An 18,955-nucleotide genomic window follows, 5' to 3' on the forward strand; every position below is an offset into this window, starting at 1 on the left:
TCAATATTTCCTTTGAGGAATTAGCCCATTATTCTCTAATTGTGCTTTACTAAATTTCCAGGTCATAGGCAGAAAAAGAAAGATTTTAAAGCCAAAACTATCACAGAAATGACCTCTAACTTAATCTGTTATGGAGTCTATCATTTCCAACTGAAATCCTAAGATCTCAATCTCTACTTCCTGGCATTCTTCTTAACATTTCCATCTTCCTGGTCCTACAAGAGCAGCCAATTTAGGTCTGTGTACTACTTTCTATAATTTTTTGCCACCTAAAGTCTAGATATCTTCTATACTCTTTCAAGAGACATCATTCCAGATTCTGCCCAGCAACAACGCTACTTTTGGTTTTTCATTTTTTGTTCTAACTTGCATTTATGTTGCTCTGATTAAATCCTCTAACCAAAAGCAGCTCAGACAATGAGTGGGGTAATTTGACTTCATCATTTTCAGAGTTTAGGATAGAAAATCAACCTAAAAGGCAAAAATCCATGGACAAAGATTGTTTCCTAGTTTTCTCTCTTGCCTAGTCACTGTCTCATCCATGGTAAGATAGCTCCCTTTTGTAGCCCAAGCCCACTTTCTTAGGGATATTGCCACCCTCAGTGGAGGAGCCTTCCCACATCAATCATCAATGAACACAATCTCTCCCAGATACAGCAGTCTACGGCTTTTATGAACAAAGCCACTATGAACACAGTTAAGCAAATGTCCATGTGGTAGGATATTTTGGGTAAATGTCTAAGAGTGGTATAGGTGGGTCAGTGAGGTAGAGTGACTCACAATTTCCTGAGGACTGAATACTAATTTCCACATTGGCTGTACAAGTTTGCACTTACAACATCAATAGATCCCCTTGCTACATGTCCTTACCAGCATTAGCTGTCACTTGTATTGCAGATCTTAACAATTCTAACGGGTGTAAGATAAATCTAAAAGTAGTTTTGATATTAATCACAGAGTATTCATGGCTCTATCAGGTCCTATGCATACATGCTATGGTTGTTTAGTTTGGGGGTTTGTGAAACTCCTAATTGTAGGAGTGATGGTATCTCTTGACTTTTTTGTCTGTTCCTAGGACACTTCCTTCTGTTGCATTATGTTGCCTAGCCTTAAAATATGAGTTTGGGGCTAGTCTTATTGCACTTTGATATGATTTATTTGGTTTATATCCCTGGGAGGTCTGCTCTTTTTTTGAGGAAAAAGGGGGCAGTGGAGCTGGGACAATGGGAGAGGGACTGGAATGAGTAAAGGAAGGGGAGAATTCAATCAGGATATATAGAATGAGAGAAGAATAAATATAAATATAAATGCATTTAGTCTAAGTTCAATGATCCTTATAATCTGTAGCAACTCAAACATCGCAAATGTCCAAAGTGTCTTCTGACACTTAAGACAATCTCTTGAATGTCACATGTTGTAAAATCAAAAAATAAATAAATATTTACAACATATAATGGGACAGGACATATGCCCATTCATAAAAATAGGGTTATCACTGTGTTACAGCTCCCAACTTAGGCAGACACATGTGTATGTCACACTAGTGAGAACAGATAAGCAGACAACAAACCCTTGAAATTTCCACACTCCCTACATTCCCACAGACACAATCCTCCAGCTACCCTACAGCTGCTATCCCCAAAACCATGTACCCATCCTTATGTCAGATGCACAGCCTCTGTTCAAGTGCAGGCCACATCAGCCAAAAAAAACAGGTAGGAAAAATGAGGTAAAGACTCTCTGCTGGACCAGAACCTATGCCAATCACCAGAAATTCATATAGGTTTCTTGTCTGTATACCTCCTCCATTCTTTTAATAATCCTGCAACACTATCCCCAATCCCACTTCCCTCCTCTTCTCTGTGTTGTAGCCCTCAATTTGAGTGGAGACCGTTGCACTATCTGTAAGACATCTATGTAGGCCACATTCCAACTGACCTTTCTCATTCTCATGGTCACTCTCAACACTATTCCCAAGTTCCCTACCCTTTCCCAAACATGGCCAGACACTTCCTGCTGGAGCAAAGGCCACACCATCTGTAAGATTTCCAGTCCTACTTGGGATGAGAGCCCCTGTTCAACCATAGGCCACATAAAGCAGAAAACTAGAGAGCAAATAGAAACCAAGGAACAAAACACCCATGCAACAAAGACAAACTGAGAAAATGGTACCTAGACCCACAAATATGTCAAACCCAAATACCTGGACACCAACATAAAAGCACAATCAACAACAGCCAGAGGATTAAGTCACTACCAGATTCCAGCTATCCTACTATTACAAGCCATGAATATTTCAACACAGTTGAAGTACAAATAAATCAAGACCAACTTTATAAAGATAACAAAAGTCCTTAGAGGAACTAAATGAATCCCTTAAAGAAAACAGAGAAAGGACAAATGAAGTATTTGAGAAAATTAATAAATCCCTTAAAGAAAGCCAAAAAGTAAATGAAGAAACAGTGGACAGAAATGAATGAATTTGTTCAAGACCTTAAAATAGAAATAGGAGCAATTAAAAAACATGAACTGAAGAAATTATGAAAATGAAAATCTCAGTAATCAAATAAGACCTACAGAGGCATGCTTCACCAAAAGAATACAAGACATTGAACAGAGAATTTCAGACTTTAAAAGCATGATCAAAGAAATAGATATATTGATCAAAGAAAATGTTAAACCTAAAATTTCCTGAAACATAACATCCAGAAAATCTGAAACACTAAGAAAAGACCAATCCTAAAAATAATAGGAAAAGGAGGAGAAGAATCTCACCCCAAAGGCAAAGGAAAAATTTTCAAAAAAAAAATCATAGTCAAAATCTTTCCTAACTAAAATGACACAGGAGAATGCAGGCCACAGAATCAACTAAGTAGGGCTCATAGGAGCTCACAGAGACTGAAATAGCAATCATGGAGCCTGTAGGAGTTTGCACCTGGTCCTCTGCTTATATGATATCATTGAGTAGCTTGGTGCTTTTGTGCAATTCCTAACAGTGGGAGTGGGGGATGTCTCTGATTCTTTTGCCTGCTCTTGGAACCCTTTTCCTTCTACTGGGTTGACTCATCCAGTCTTTGCTATGTGCCTATCATATTAATTTGTTATGTATGGCTTTATTGATATCGCTGGGATATCAGCTCTATTCTGAAGGGAAATGAAAATTGGGTGGATCTTCTGGTGGAGAAGAGAGTAGTGGAAATGACTGAGAGGAATGGAGGAGGGGAAACTGTAGTTGGGATATATTATAAGAAAAATCATACATGATGTCCTTCTGTATAAGTGTTGCTTTTATTGGTTAATGAATAAAGCTGCTTTGGCCAATGTCAAGGCAGAATATAACCAGGCTGGAAGAGATATAGAGAGAGAGTAGGCAGAGTCTAAGAGATGCCATGAAGCTGCCAAAACAGAAAGACACCCCAGAACCTCATCAGTAGGCTACAGCCTCATGGCCATACAGAGATTAATAGACATGGGTGGGTTAAGAGGAAAGAGGTAGCTGGTGTAGAAGGTCCTTCTATATTTTATGTTGCTTTCATTGGTTGAATAAAGAAACTGCCTTGGCCTTTTGATAGGGCAGTACTGATAGGACAAAACTGAATTCTGGGGGAAGGAAGGCAGAGAAATAGAACCACCATGAAGACTCCAGGTCAGACATGCTGAATCCTTCCTGGTAAGCCACGACCTCATGGTTTTATACAGATTACTAGAAATGGGTTGAATCAAAATGTGAGAGTTAGCCAATAAGAGGCTAGGACTAATGGGCCAGGCAGTGTTTAAATGAACACAGTTTCTGTGTAATTATTTCAGGGGGTAAACTAGCTGCACAGCCGGGACAACAAGCCCACTCCTCCTTACTACAGCTAGTTAATAAGAAGTCCAAATGGATCAAACACCTCAACATAAAGCCAGTCACACTGAACCTTGTAGAAGAGAAAGTGGGAAGTACACTTGATTGCATTGGCACAGGGAACCACTTCCTCAGTATAACCCCAGCAGCACAGACAATGAGAGAAATAATTAATAAATGGGACCTCCTGAAACTGAAAAGCTTCCGCAAATCAAAAGACATGGTCAACAAGACAAAGTGACAGCCCACAGAATGGGAAAAGTTCTTCAATAACCCCATATCAGACAGAGATCTGATCTCCAAAATATGGAAAGATCTCAAAAATTGGACACCAAAAGATCACATAATCCAATAAAAAAAAAATGGAGTAGAGACCTAAACAGAGAACTCTCAACAGAGGAATCTAAAATGGCTGAAAGACACTTAGGGGAACTCTCAACAGTGGAATCTAAAATGGCTGAAAGACACTTAAGGAAATGTTCAACATCCTTAGTCATCAGAGAAATGCAAATCAAAACAACCCTGAGATTCCATCTTATACCTGTAAGAATGGCCAAGATCAAAAACACTGATGACAACTTATGCTGGAGAGGTTGTGGGGAAAAGGGAACACTTCTGCATTGCTGATATGAATGCAAGCTGGTACAACCCCTTTGGATGTCAGTGTGATGATTTCTCAGAAAATTAGGTAACAATCTTCCTCAAGACCCAATAATTCCACTTTTAGGTATATATCCAAAGGATTCTTGCTCAATCGTGCCACAAGAATATATGCTCAACTATGTTCATGGCAGCTTTGTTTGTCATAGCCAGAACCTGGAAACAACCTAAATGCCCCTCAATTTAAGAATGGATTTTAAAAAATGTGATACATTTACACAATGGAGAACTACACAGTAGGAAAAAATACAGACATCTTGAATTTTGCAGGAAAATGGATGGAACTAGAAAACATTATTTTGAGTAAGGTAACCCAGACACAGAATGACAATTATCATACGTGCTCACTCATAGGTAATTTTTAAACATAAAGCAAAGAAAGTCAGCCTACAAACTACAATCTCAGAAAAGTTATACAACAAGATGGACACTAAGAGAGACTTACAAATATCTAATCTACATGGGAAGTAGAAAGTATAAAAAGACAAGATCTCCTCCAGGACAGGCTCCAAAGCTACAGAAAAACCCTGTCTTGAAAAACCAAAATAAATAAATTAATTAATAAATTAATAAAATATCACAGAATTAAAAAAAAAGACAAGATCTCCTGAGTACATTGGGAGCATGGGGATCTTGGGGGAGGGTTGAGTGGGGTAGGGGAGAGGCAGGGAGGGGAGCAGAGAAAAATGTAGAGCTCAATAAACATCAACAAAAAATAATAAAAAGAAGCCTGAGCTAATAGGTCAAACAGTGCTGTAATTAATATAGTCTCCATGTAATTATTTGGGTCTGTGTGCCCAGGAAATGAATAAACAGTCTCTGTTTACAAAAAGAATAATTTTTGAAAAGAGAGAGAAATGCGGACACAGTAAGGGAAGATTGGTTCACAGTAACACTAAAACTCAGTAGGGCAAACAACAAAAAACAACAAATTCTTATATATATATTTGCTACCTGTACTTTCTGTATATAGTTTTCCATGGCAGATATCTCAAAGCTTGGATATCTCAACATCCGATCATCTAAAAATACAACTCTGTCTTCATCTTCACAGCTCCATGCAATGAAGTCTCACAGTCTCCTCACTGGGTTTCTGACTGCCAAACATAGATGGATGCAACAATGCTAAACTGAAACTAAAGAGGAAGAATCTATGACCTATATTTTTTTGCTTCTGTCTTTTTTCCAGAAAAAATACAACATGGGTTCTATAAAAAAATTGGCTTCTAAGTTGCTATGGATGCTACCATGCTTGGATCAGAGTTCCAGCAGCTTCTGCATGAAGTTGCTTCCTCGGATTAGGAATCAAGTTACTTATTCCTTTGAGAAATTCAAGACTCAGATGGAATCTTACCCTAAGTTACCTTCCTAGGCTTCAAATAATAAGAAAGGCCTTCTATTTAATGGTTCTAAGCTTCTTGAAATTTTCTCCTTCTTTTTCATCACAGGACTGCCATTTGAATCTTCCTAGTGTTGTTTTTCTCCACAAAACTGACTTTTCATATTTTCTACACCACTTTTTTCTCCCGCTGTAGACCTAAATAAATCAGCAGTAATAAACACCCAACAGAATCAATACTTTCTCTAAGAAATCACCCAATTACTTTTTAATTTTGCATTACTCAATTTCTCATGGAATGGAACAAATTGGAGTGATATGGGAACAAAAATATTATGCAAATGACCAAAAGATAATTTTTATGGAGTCTATTTCCTATTGAAATTCTATGAACTCAAGCTCCACTATGTGCATTTCTTTCAACACTCCCGTGTTCCTAGTACTACAAGAATAGTTAAATAAGCTCTGTGTACAGTTTTCTATGGCTTTTGCCATCTAAAGTCCTAATATCTTCCACATTCCTCCAAAAGACAACGTTCCCACATTCTACCCAGCAACAAAATCACTTTTGGTGTACCACATTTTGAATTATTTTGTTCATTTTTTGCTGCGATTAAATGCTCTAAATAAAAGCATATGAGGTAATAAACAGGTTTGTCTGACTGATATTTCGAGATCACAGCCCACAATTGTGGAAGCTTAGGATACAAACTCCAGTTAGGAACAGAAGGCAAGGACACAGAGAAAAAATGTATACTGGCTTTTTCTCTTGTTTAGTCACTCTCTCACATTCAGCTAGCTTTCTTATCCCTCTCAGTCCCACTTGCTTAGGGTATTGAAACAATCGCTGGAAGAGGAGAGTCTTATCACATCAATCATCAATCAACACAAACATAGTAAGTAGCAATTTTGACCTGGCCAAAGCCTAGATTGATGTTCTCTCAGATGACTCTAACCTACATCATGTTGACAGTTGAAGCTAATTAAGGTAGAGACGATAATATATAAGAAAATTTTTGAAACACAAAATCAATATATTAACCATATCAAACATAAAGAACTGGAAAACACAGACAGTGCAAGAAATGAGGAAACGTAAGCCTGTAAGATCAAGAACAGAAAACTAACACTGTCTCTCCCCAGAAACTTCCTAAGCCAAAAAATGCTCAGGGACCTCATAATATAGTAAATTTTCTGAAAAAGTATGAAGATTGATCATTTTCTAGAGAAATAACAATAAATTTAGATGATAATTAATAAAATCAACAATATAGATAGTATCATAGACAAAGCAAGACACAAAAACAGACCTGAACATACGTATCATGGTTCCTTAAACAAGAATGACAAGATACTAACCAAAATTAAATAACAAGAAATCACTGCCCAGCAGTTATCCTATGCATTCTAGTTCTCTCCCTTGCTGATAATAGAAAATGGATTGGGTGAGAGATGCTGTTTCACAAAAAAATTGGAGAAACGTGCATAAAACTTTCTGATGTTTTAACTTTATAAAAAAGTTTTGATTATTAAAAGGATCTCATTCTCTTATAAAAGAAAGTTAAATTGATTAAGACCACTTAGACTCCATTTTGTTTGCTATGACTGAGATTGTAAGTCTGCTTCAGAGTGAGGAAATAAAAAAACTTTTTCAAACCAAATGCAAGATAATAACTTTTTTAAAGAAACAGTGTATGATTTGTATTTTATAAGTAAAGCAACTTCTTTTCCTCTAATTGTTTTATGAGAAACTAGGTTTTTTGAAAAAAGTTTATCCCCACATTTTGTATATGTTCATGTGTGAGAAAGAATGTCTTCTATGTGTATACAGGTGACATATAAGAAAAGAAGTTGTCAGATCCCCTGAATCTGGAGTAGCAAGTGGTTCTGAGCCTACCAACTTGGATATTGGGATATGAACAGGCCTAATAATTTCAAGTCACTAAAAAACTCTTAAAACATAGCCTGGCATGAACTGAGCAACACTTTAGCTATATCACTCTGGTTATCTATGGGGGGAAAAAACTTTTACAAACTTATAAAGATACAATGAAAATCAAAATGGCAGTTCCTCAGAAAATTGGGAATAGACCTTCCCCCAGGATGCTGTTGTACCAGTCTTGGGCATATATCCACAGATGATCCATCCTGTAGTTGGTTATTTTGTCTCTTTTGGAAGCCCACCATCCAGTTCCCAAATAAATCACATGGAGTATTATTCTTACCTATGAAAGCCCAGCCTTAGCTTGGTTCTTGTCAGCTTCTCTTAAGTTTTTAAATTATTTAATTTAAGTCTTAAATAATTTAAATTATTCTATCTACCTTTTGACTTTTGGGTTTGATCTTTAGTCTAGATACCTTTCTTTACTTCTTACTCTTTGACTGTGAAGCTGGGTGTCTGGTCCCCAACATTCTCCTCTATCTCTTCTTGGTCTTCAATCCTTCTCTCTTTCTCCTTTTATTTATTCTCCCTGCCTGGCATCTCAACCTATCCCTCTCCTGCCTAGCTATTAGCCATTCAGATCTTTATTAGACCAATCAGGTGATTTAGGCAGGCAAACTAACACAGCTTCACAGAGTTAAAAAATGCAATATAAAGAATGCAACACACTCTTGCATCATTAAACAAATATTCCACAGCATAAATGGATGTAACACAGCTTCAATTAATGTTCCACAACATTTCTTCTTTTGGCTAAATAAAAAAATGAAAGGTTATAACTTTTAACTTTCTCAATACCCGCCATTTATTCTTTAGTAGCATTAAAAATTAAAGTTCATAAACTACTGTGCAATTTACATCTAGGGGTCTTAATTACCCCTTTGTCTTTATTATGCATATCTTCTAGAAGGACAGATGAAACATTGACTAATTAATCTTTACCCATAACATTTGGGAGTCAGATATCAAGAGTAAAAACCCAAAAGATCAGTGAAACAGTGGGAAAGTCACCAGTGAATCTTTCTCTTCCATTCCTCTATACAAAAAAGGCAAAGATCCTCTCTCAGCCCAACCTTACTACTTCTTGTCTCCTATCTATCCACAGTCCTCCAAACCTCTATGACATCTATTGGTAAGCTCTGTTCTCTGATTCCAAATTTGCTTTTATATAAATATGATCAAAATATCACACAACACCTGACAACCTCTCATATACCTCACTCTTACTACTTCCACACCCCTATGTAGCTCTCCATGGCAGATGTCTCACAGCTTGGGTATCTCAACATCCTGTGGTCTTAAATATGATCCAGCTTCATATCCATCACTTCATGTAATGAACTCTCACAATCTCTTCTTCAATGGGGCTCTGACTCCACCAAACATAGATGGGCAAAATAGTGATGACCTGATCACAAAAGAAGAATCCATGGCCTTTATATTTTGTATCTTTCTTATTTCCTGAAACATTATGGCCTAGGTGATCCTTCCAAGATTTGATGGACTCTACCAAGCTTGGACCAAATTTGCTCCAAGTTCTATATGATGTTGCTCCTGGGACAAGGAATTACTTTGTGTCCTCCTTACAAGAATTACGGGCTTAGTTAGATGTAGTCTGCACTTGGAGCATGTTTCTGGGCTTCAACTGTACAGCCAGGCTCTTTCCTTTAATAGTGCTAAAACCCTTGATGATCTCTGCACCTTTCTCACAACTAGACTGCCATTGGAAACTACCTAGTGCTGTTTTTCTTAACACAACAGATTTTTTTTGATGTGGGATGTTCTTCTGAATGCTGTGAATGTGTGTTGCTTTTATTGGTTGAAGAATAAAGATATTCTGGTCTATGACAGGGCAGAATATAGCTAGCTGGGAAATACAAACAGATACAGAGAAAAAGAAGATGAAGTCAAGGAGACTCCAAGAGCTGCAGGAGGAACAAGATGTGAGATAACAAGTCATGAATCATGTAGCAAAGCAGATATATACAAAATATGGGTTAATTTAAATGGAAGCGCTAACCAGTAATAGTCTGAGTCATTGACTAAAAATTTATAATTAATATAAGCCTCTGAATGGTTATTTGGGAGCAGGAAGATAGGAGAGAAACTTACAGCTACACTTGTCATCTCTTTCTTCTTGTTATTTTATTCACTGTAGACCTGAATGAGTCATCAGTAATAACCATCCAATAGATGCAGTATTTTGTACAGAAAATCAGTTTATTCCTTTGAAATTCTGCCTATACATTTTCTCAGGACATGAAGAGAATAAGAAAGATTAGAAAAATATCACACAAATGATCTCTAGATATATTTTTCATGAAGTCTTCTAAGCACCTGGGCTTATGTACCAAGCTAAGATCACCTGATGGGGCCACAAGGAATGAAGCCACACTTGGGCTAGAAAGGCCACAACAACACAAGGCTGTGACTGTTTTATTGAGGACTCTCAGACTTTTGATTTATCAAAAATAGAAGATAATGGCAATTTCTAGGATCAATACAGTTGTAGCTTCTAGGAAGATGTGGGATTCCCCTCTGTAAGCTGTGAATATGTTTTATTCCCATTGGTTAATACAAAAAAAAAACATCTTTGGGCTTATGGCAGCACATGATAGAGCAAGGTGGGAATCCCAAGCAAAGATAGAGGTAAAAAGAAAGGAGAGTCAGAGAGACAAGGTGTAGCTGCCAAAGGACAGAGACACTGGATAGAAGTTTACCAATATGTCACAACCACTGGTAATACACAGATTAATAGAAACAGGTTAACTTAAGATGTAAGTGTTACTTTAAAAGAAGCCAAAGCTATTGGCCAAGCAGTGTTGCAATCAATATAGTTTATGTGTAAATTTTTCTGGGTAGCCAGGAAACAAACAAACAGCCTCTATCAACAAAATGGTGCCAAAATGAGACAACTACATCAACATAAAACCTGAGAGAGTTTTAAAAAATCTAGACACACAAAAAAAAGAGTTAAGCAAGACTTCCTGTTAGTCACATATTTTTCCAGATAGACTTTGTTAGCTGGCAGCAAGCAAGGGTACCACAGCTCCTATAAGAGAGGTCATCCTGACTAAGCATTGAAAACAAAGGATATACAGCTTCTTGAGGAAAGGGCTTCCTGTTTTGTGCTGGCACAAATAGCTCTGACTCTTTTGGGAGGTACTGGGGTCTGTATGTACCATGTTACAGACTGCTTAATGGAAACATAGATGCACCATGTCTCTGGAGCTGGGGCAGAGAGAATGGCTCACAGAGCTGGCAGTAAACATACCTCTGCCATGTTGGACTAAGTAGAGCAAGCAGGCAGGGCTTAGGAGTTGGTCCTAGCCATGCCTGTTTAGCATTTTTTAAAAAAGTGCTTCCGGTCAGAAAATGATTATAAATATGCAAAAAAACAGATTCAGATAAAAAGACCTGTAAATGGGTCACAGAGGATAAATATATGTAAGCTTGGGAGAGAAGACAGTCATAGATTAAAGGAGTAAAGAAAAATAAGCCATGTAAAGATGGGAAATAGAGAGTTTAGATTATGTATATTATTGTGTTTTCTTTGAATTTTTGACGGTGAATGAGCTAAGTACAGAGAGACATTTCATTGTTCTGTCTGCTAAGCCAAACCAACAGATATATTTTAAAGGTATCTTGACTTCAAAATGTGGGTCTAAGAATATGTTGCTTTTGAAAAGAGGTTCTGCTTTTGTTTCTGCAGAGGATGAGAACCTGTGGATTCATTCCAGAATAAGGTGGTTTGATGGACCAAGATCCCCTGATAGGTCTCCATGAACCCTCAAAAAAACTTTGTCCAACAAAAAGCAGAAAAGTGTTTGGAGAGAACTACTACAAAATTCCCAAATATTGTTTATAAATGTTTGCTTATATTTAAAGGGAATATGATATAGACATAATACTTTGCATTTATATAGATTTTGGTCTATTGATACAAATTTAAGGTCAAATTTGTTAAATGAATCTCTGCTCTTGTTTAAGATATTATATTTGTTCAGTTCACTTAAAGATGCAATGTAGAGTTAAATACAAATTAATAGATAGTCATTTATAATAGTTAAACTTGTAGTCATGTTAGATAGGCTTTCTAGATGTACAGAGATATATTTCATGATAGATATCCTTAAAATCTTTCAAAGTCATACAGAATATGGCATTTTAAATGTTTTTAAAACTTAGGTCTTTTCATGACAGTAAGACATGTCTCCTGATGGTAGCATCAATTATTTCAGAGAGGTTATGGACATTGAAGAAACTCATTATGGAATTTGCTTCAACATGACAAGGCTAGTCATTGGGGCAAGAAACTGCTCTTGCCTGGATTGCTTGATGGTATGTTGTATAAACTGGACATGAAGGACAAACACAAAAATGACTACTAAAGTTGCCTAAAGAAGGTGAGAAAGTTCCTGCTTCATGAAAGAGTCTGCTAGACATTCTGCAAGACACAGAAAAATAAGGTGACTGAGAAACTTCCAATATAGGTGGAACTGTCTTTAAAATTTTCTGCTTCATGGAAAAGTCTGCCAGACACTACGGGCCTGTAAACTGAAGATGGATGCCCCAGTGTTACAGAAGAACTTTGGGTGACCGTCCAGGCAGCAAGATGTCTTTGTCAATTCTAGAATTTTAGAAGTGCTTGTAATTACTTAGGTAATATATGTCGCCTTCAGGAGTCTTTGCTGGAGTTGAAGATAGACAGCTTTATAATTATAAAAGATAGATTAGATATAAAACTTTAGAGTCACAAAGATAGAATAGATGATAGTGTATTTTCCTTATTTGCAAAATTAAATAAACTAAATATTGGAACTATAATTCTTGCTTGATAATTATTTTGTTATATGTAATCTTGCTATATCAAAGTTAAAATCTTCCTTTTTATTTAGACAGAAAGGGGAGGTGTTGTGCGATTTCTCCTCTGTATGCTGTAAATATGTTTTATTCCCATTGGTTAATAAAGAAGCTGCTTTGGGCCTGTGGCAGCACAGAATAGAAGGTGGGAATTCCAGGCAGAGATAGAGGAGAAAAGAAGGCAGAGTCAGGGAGATGTCATGCAGCCACTGAAGGAGACAGATGCTGGATGGAGACTTGCCAGTTGGTCACAGCCATGTGGCACTACACAGATTAATAAAAATGGGTTAATTTAAGATGTAAAAGATACTTAATAAAAAGCCTAGGCTATTGGATATGCAATCTTATAATTAATACAATATCTGTATAATTATTGCAAGTCTGGGCAATGGGGAAATGACCAAGCACCCTCTGTCTATACCAGGATATAATGAAGTTTGCCAGCTATACAGCATGCACAAGATTAACATCTAAGTTCAATTGTCCTGTTAAGCCTTCATGATTCTTTGACTACTAACGGATCATAAAAAGAAGCACAAATCAGCCTGAATGCTTCACTGCTTGAGGGAATGCTACAGTCTGTCAGGAACTAGGAGGTATATTGTGACACAAGAACCACAGACTTTAACCTGAAAAACCTATGACAGGATTCTCTCAAGGCAGTTAGGTCAGGCCAACTCTATGGTTCCCTAAAGAGCCTACTGCTCACTAAAATCCTATGACCTTGACCTCCACTGTCTGCCATTACTCTCAACATTCCCATCTTCTAGGTCCCACAAGATCAGCTGATTTAGCTCTTTGTCCAGTTTTCTGATATCTTAAGCATTCTTATAAGAGTCAACATTCCCAGGTCCTTTGTAGCAACAAAATCCCCTTTGAGTCCCATTTTTGTTCCAACTTTCTTCTGTTGCTGTTATTAAATTATGCAATCAAAAGAAACTCAGGTAATGAAAATGTTTATTTGGTTGTTAACCCTATTTCACAATTCCATCTTATGAGAGCTTAAGATAGATACTCACGGTAATAACTAAAGGCAAAATATGTGGAACCATTGTTTTCTGGCTGTGTCACTGTCTCGTGCTCAGCTAGCTCTCCAATCCCAAGGTTGCCTGTTCAGATATTGCCAACTCAGTGGAAGAGCCTTCCTATATCAATCAAAATCAACATAATCTCTAACAGATACTTTAATCAGGTATTTTGATCTCAGCACATTCTCAATTGGTAATTTCTCAGATCACTCTAAGCTATGTCATGCTGATAGCTGAAGCTAATTAGAAGAAAAAGACAACATACAAGAAGGATATAAAGATCCAAATGCAACATACTAATCATATCAATCACTTAAGCAGCAAAAACACAAATGAAGATATATATATGCCAGGAAATGGAAAGAGGCAAACATGTAAAATAAAGAAGAGAAAACTAAAACTGTCTCTCCACAAAAACTTCCCAAACCAACAAAAACCCAAGGAACCCATAACATGAGAAATCTGAACACAAAATTGGTGAGAGCATTACTTTCCAGAAAACAAACAATAAATGTAGATAACAATGAATAAAATCAACAACACAAATGGGTAGCACTGACAAACAAAAACATATTATGCTCCTTTAAATAAAAACTACAAGATTCTGCTAGGTGGTGGTGACACAGGCCTTTAATCCTAGCACTTGGGAGGCAGAGGCAGGTGGATCTCTGTGAGTTGACGCCAGCCTGGTCTACAAGAGCTAGTTCCAGGACAGGGTCCAAAGCCACAGAGAATCCCTGTCTCAGAAAAAAAAAAAACCACAACCAACAACAACAACAAAAAAATTCCAAGATTCTAACCAAAATCAAACTGTAAGAAATCACTGACCACCACTCATCCTAGACACTTCAGTTCTTTATCCTTTACCAATAATAGGAAATGGCTTCGATGAGGAGAGCTGTTCCACCAAAATTATAGAGATTCACTTGAAACCTTCTCATGCCTTAACTTTGTAGAAAATAGTTTTGACTACTAAAAAAAATCTCATAATGTTATAATAAAGAAAAGAATGTCTGTTAGGATCACTTGGACACCATTTTGCTCCGCTTCATTGATGATTGCCTGGAAGTCTGCAATCGGAGTGAGGAAATGAAAACATTTTAAAACAAAATACAAGATAACTGATTTTTAAAGAATCATTGGACACCAAAAAGCAACTTGTTTTTACTCTAATTGCTTTATAAGTCACAAGCACTTTTGAAAACAAGTTTATTGCTATATTTTGCATATGTTTGTGCAAGAGTGAGAATGTCTTCCATATGTATACAAGCAATACAAAAAAGAGGGGTTCAGATGCCCTGGATCTGAAAAGGTACAGTTATGAGTCTCACAACTTGAGTGTAGGTATCTGAACTCAGGTCACCTCCAAAATGAATATGTGCTGAGCCACCTGCCAACATCCATAATACCTTTTATCCAATAAACCAAAAGTCTCACACAGATTAACAAGACCAACAAAACCTAAATAAATAAAGAGGTAAATAAATGATCCTTGGAAACATGATGTATTAAAAGTAAGATGATGTGTCTCGTAAATTTACACCATAAATGAATATAGTACAATGACAATTCCCAACAATTTATAACAGGAAAGCTGATTACAAAGCAATAGTCATACTGGAGGCACACAGAGTAATCAATGGGATTATGAAAAAATAGAAGACAGACTGACATAATATGACTTCTTTCTGGGTGGTGGTGGTACTTATCTTTAATCCCAGCACTCAGTAGGCAGAGATAGGAGGATCTCTGTGAGGTTGAAACCAGCCTGATCTACAGAGCAAGTTCCAGGACAGGCTCCAAAGTCACAGAGGAACTCTGTCTTGGGGGAAAAAATTACCACAAAGTTGATCAATCAGGAATGTGTATGATATTTGGGAAAGAATAGAGTATGGAGAGAATAAGCCAAGAACAAAAGCAGGAAAATATAGTCAGCTATTAATCAAAAGACCAAAGGAAACTTAGGCAGGAAATGTGTGATCTTGACCAATGTTACCCAGCTACCTATGATTCTATGTGTATAGAAATTGAATAAATAAAGACTTCACAATTTTCACAAAATTACCTCAAAGTGACCCTTAAACTCCAGATACTGGCATTTCTTCCAAAGAGACCCCATGCTCGAGAGCCCTCTCTGCAAAAAGAGATGTTCTACTGCTATGGTTCTGCAGACCCTTAGAACTCCTTGTGTTTTCAGGTAAACCCCAGCCCCACTGATGCCCAATCCCAAAAGAATATAGAAAAATTTCTGCTTCCTGTTCCATGGATTAAAGCACAAGATGTAGATTCTATTCTATCTACCTGCCCAACACCATACATACCTAAGAAACCTCTGCAGCTCAGAAAATCCCTTTGTCCCCTCGAACTAAACATCACTGAATCACACCATTGTAGCTGGTGGTAGCAGAAAGTTAAAAACATTTTAATCATGCATTGCTAAATTAACATCACTGTAATTCTACCAGCTTTTAAACTATTTGAAACATTTATAAGACAAACTTGAAAGTAGACTGCAATATCCAGAACTTCTAGAAACCAGATTATCAGTTTTCAAATCTGTCTTCCCACCGCACACCAAAAGCATGACTCTGTTTGTACACTAGACAGTGATATTACAAGCATAATATCCAAATCCCAGCAGAAATGACAGCTCAACAGACCTTTTCTGAATACCCTACACACACTATGGCATAGTTTGTGGTCTTCCTCACAACTCATTACAACAAAAGTAGAGAAGAATCCTGGAAAGAACCTGCAAGTTACCTGCCACTATTATTCCTGATTGCTAACACTTTCCAGAGTCCCTCATTGGCTAAGGATACCCTGCTGGGCCTCAGAATATTATTAGCTCCCCTAATGGGTGATCAGAGATTAACTGACTCAGACAGCACAGTACCTCCTATTCTGTCTTTCCAGCCAAGTAGACAGGGCCATAGTCCAGAAAGTTTGTGTTTTAGTACACATTCATTCACTTTCCTAGAGCATACCCTGTTCCTCATTCAAAGCACAGGGTCCTTTGTTTGCACATTCCATTACACATTCAATGTGCAGTACAGCCAACCCATCGCCTCATGCCTGAGAAATCCTGCAGCCAAACACGGAGCACATTAACAACTGTTGTTAAAGAAAAATTGGCCATGAATTAGAAGATAATAAGGGGTCATGGTAAGGCTTGCAGAAAAAAAAGAGAAGTAGGAAAGTTCTCAACCACTGTCCTATCTCTCCCTTTCTGCACTGTGAATTTACCTGCTTCATGCTTGACCTATGTACTCACCCTCTTCATCTATAATCATACACTGAAAGTCAGAGAGACTGGAGGTCACTCATTAGCTGGTTTATTTTTCCTTCCCACTGACCAGTCAAGGTGCAGTCCTGAAGAAGTTGACGGACTATCTACCCAGCAATGGGCAGTAGAAGCAGGATTAGGTTTTCAAAGCAATTCTCAATTGCATAGTGTGAGGCAACAATATTACAAGCTCATATTCTCACATGCCAGGATGGCAGAGCCTCCCCCACTCTGCAGCCCATGGTCTTAAACTTCAGTCTATGATCTAGCTATTGTCCAGTGTGTTTACTCCCTCCAGTGTACACAGTACATCCTTCCTACTTTTCTGGTCTGAAGGGAGAAGTCATGCTCCACATGCAAATCCTTTTATTGTTACCGCAATGGATAGTCACACTGCATGACTCAAACTGGTAATTTTAGAGCTCTGTGGTGCAGCATGCTTGTAATCCAAATATTTATGGTGGTTAGTCAAAAGGATAGCAAGGGTAATGCCCTGTGGGGCTGCAGAGAGGATTCATGTCCACCTCAATCAGCATAGGGGACACTGAGTCACAACTGCTTTCCTAAGAGCTGAAAAATACAGCTGTTCTAGAATTATTATACTATCCTGGCACACAAGGTTGTGACCACATAATGGCTCTTCAGCAGCAGGTCAGAGGCCTTTGATGGGGAAGTGGGTCTTCTGGCTGGTTTGTCTCATGTGTTATAGGAATGTACCTTAATGGCTGATTAATCCTGGTGAACAAACATTTCCATCTCATCATACAAATCTCTAACAGGCATGGTATGCATGCTACTCATCTTTGGATATTTGGGGTGCAGCCCTCCCTCACTTAAATTCCACTTTCTGTGACTTAACGTCTCCTAAGAACCGGTAAATCCTCATACCATTAATACTATTATTAACGATACTCTTCTACATCACAGTTTAGTAGCAGAGCGCTACTCAACACAGGAGAAACTGTTTACAAGCCATACGAAATTAACTACAGATGGATCCCAAACTCAAATGTTAAAAGTGCAGAACTTCTGAAAACCCAGGAGAGACCAGGAGTCTCCGCATTTGGCGAATGTGTCACATGCAATGATACAAGCAGGACAGACACCACCATCTGCAGCTCCTGACGAACTGCTCTGTGCAGACACAGCCCGGGCAGTGAAGTGATTCAGAGGCTGCCAGCAGAGAGCTGCAAGTTTAGGACTACTGAGACAGGAAGACGCTAAACTCTGTGTCTGTCCGCTGGCTCCCACCTAGCCAGTGTAGGACCCACCACACCAGCCGCGAGCCTCAGCAGGACGCTCCGCCTAGTGTGGGGACAATGGCTCCTCGCTCGCCAAGCCCAGCCACTCCTTCCCTCTGTGGAGAGCAACCTTCACTCACCATGGTACAGCTGCCGAGCTGACACGCTCGCTGCCCACAAGAGAGGCTGAGACTCAGTGTGTGAGAGAGCTGAGCCGGAACGGAAGTATGGCTCCCGGAAGAACCCTCCCATCTGACTGGCGGGTCTGCTGGAAGCTCTGATTGGCTGGTGAGGTCTGAGTGACCGGGACCAGGTGAGCTGCAGGGACTCAGCACCATGGTCCAGCACTAACTTCTAAAGACAGTAAATAAATCCCAGATTGCCTGGAGATTTATGCCAAATTCAACAGCAAGTCTCTTGCTAATGTAAATCAATGGGTTCGGTTTTAAAACAAAGTATACAAATTCAGAAAATTAACTAAAATTAAACTAAAGAACTGGCATTAAAAAAAAGAAATGAACTGGTTGGTGGAGGCACAAGGTTATAACTGCAAAGCTCCACAAAGCAGGCAGGCAGGCCTCTGTGTGTTCAAGGCTAGACAACCGGGAATGACACACAGAGAATCCCTATCTAGAGAAAAAAAATCAAAAAAAAAAATTGAGAAGCTGCTTTCAAGCTTCTACTGCTGAGTTTTTATTTATCTGACATATATGGGTCAGGTGGGGAAGGGATTTCTAAAAGAAATGGTC

At 38.2% G+C, this 18,955-nt stretch overlaps 1 protein-coding gene across 1 annotated transcript in view; it reads right to left on the minus strand.

Annotated features, from left to right (window-relative positions):
* The window catches only part of LOC148120727 (uncharacterized), a 31,636-nt gene extending 13,214 nt beyond the window's left edge, over positions 1-18,422 (minus strand). Inside the window, exon 1 of the mRNA XM_087909626.1 lies at positions 18,347-18,422. The gene's annotated coding sequence lies outside the window, so the exon portion shown is untranslated. The remainder of the gene's footprint in view (positions 1-18,346) is intronic.
* Positions 18,423-18,955: the final 533 nt, after the last annotated feature.

Source organism: Myodes glareolus, chromosome 9, assembly GCF_982192425.1.
Source record: "Myodes glareolus chromosome 9, mMyoGla1.1, whole genome shotgun sequence".
In the NCBI taxonomy this organism is placed as follows: Eukaryota; Metazoa; Chordata; class Mammalia; order Rodentia; family Cricetidae; genus Myodes; species Myodes glareolus.